The sequence below is a fragment of the Coregonus clupeaformis genome, chromosome 33 (assembly GCF_020615455.1).
Source record: "Coregonus clupeaformis isolate EN_2021a chromosome 33, ASM2061545v1, whole genome shotgun sequence".
Lineage (NCBI taxonomy): Eukaryota > Metazoa > Chordata > Actinopteri > Salmoniformes > Salmonidae > Coregonus > Coregonus clupeaformis.
Window position 1 is genome coordinate 41,840,916 of NC_059224.1, and position 1,600 is coordinate 41,842,515.

Here is a 1,600-nt window from a genome sequence, read left to right on the forward strand (position 1 = left end):
ACAAGCTTGGCACACCTGTATTTGGGCAGTTTCTCCCATTCTTCTCTGCAGATCCTCTCAAGCTCTGTCAGGTTGGATGATGAGTGTCACTGCACAGCTATTTTCAGGTCTTTCCAGAGATGTTCGATCTGGTTCAAGTCTGGACTCTGGCTGGGCCATTCAAGGACATTCAGAGACTTGTCCCGAAGCCACTCCTGCATTGTCTTGGCTGTGTGCTTAGGGTCGTTTTCCTATTGGAAGGTGAACCTTCGCCCCAGTCTGACGTCCTGAGCACTCTTGAGCAGGTTTTCATCAAGGATCTCTCTGTACATTGCTCCATTCATCTTTCCCTCGATCCTGACTAGTCTCCCAGTCCCTGCCGCTGAAAAACATCCCCACAGCATGATGCTGTCACCACCGTGCTTCACCGTAGGGATGGTGCCAGGTTTCCTCCAGACGTGACGCTTGGCATTCAGGCCAAAGAGTTCAATCTTGGTTTCATCACACAAGAGAATCTTGGTTCTCATGGTCAGAGAGTCCTTTAGGTGCCTTTTGGCAAACTCCAAGCAGACTGTCTTGTGCCTTTTACTAGAGTGCTGCAGAGATGGTTGTCCTCCTGGAAGGTTCTCCCATCTCCACAGAGGAACTCTAGAGCTTTGTCAGAGTGACCACCGGGTTCTTGGTCACCTCCCTGACCAATGCCCTTCTCCCCCGATTGCTCAGTTTGGCCGGGCAGCCAGGTCTAGGAAGAGTCTTGGTTGTTCCAAACTTCTTCCATTTAAGAATGATGGAGGCCACTGTGTTCTTAGGGACCTTCAATGCTGCAGGCATTTTTTGGTACCCTTCCCCAGATCTGTGCCTCAACACAGACCTCATGGCTTGGTTTTTGCTCTGACATGCACTGTCAATTGTGGGACCTTATATAGACAGGTGTGTGCATTTCCAAATCATGTCCAATCAATTGAATTTACCACAGGTGGACTCCGATCAAGTTGAAGAAACATCTCAAGGATGATCAATGGAAACAGGATTCACCTGAGCTCAATTTCAATTCTCATAGCAAAGGGTCTGAATACTTATTTAAACAAGGTATTTCAGTATTTATTTGTAATAAATTTGCAAATTTTTCCAAAAACCTGTTTTTGCTTTGTCATTATGGGGTATTGTGTGTAGCTTGATGGGGAAATAAATAAATAAAACACATTTTAGAATAAGGCTGTAACATAACAAAATGTGGAAAAAGTCAAGGGGTCTGATACTTTCCGAATGCACTGTATATTGTGTTCTCTACAAGTTATAGAAAAGAGCATCTCTGAACTATCTGTTCAGACCCCATTCCTACATACCTACAGTTTATGGAAAATGTGCTCTTTTAGTATTTGTCCAGTAGGTTTCCTCAAAGAAAAAGCCCCCACTTCTATGTCAAAGATAATAAACAAACATACTATAGTAAATACCATAATGTCCTCAAAAACACTGCAGTAAATACTACAGTATATTACAGTCTGCAAAACACTACAGTATACTACAGTCCACAAAAACACTACAGTAATTACAATAGTATATACTACAGTCCGCAAGAACACTACATTAATTACTATAGCATATACTACAGTCTTTA

At 43.0% G+C, this 1,600-nt stretch overlaps 1 non-coding gene across 1 annotated transcript; it reads left to right on the forward strand.

Moving 5' to 3' along the window:
• The first annotated feature begins 1,339 nt into the window (after positions 1–1,339).
• On the forward strand, positions 1,340–1,392 carry LOC121549371. The gene has a single exon (XR_005996811.1). It is a non-coding gene; the product is annotated as a U7 small nuclear RNA (small nuclear RNA).
• Positions 1,393–1,600: the final 208 nt, after the last annotated feature.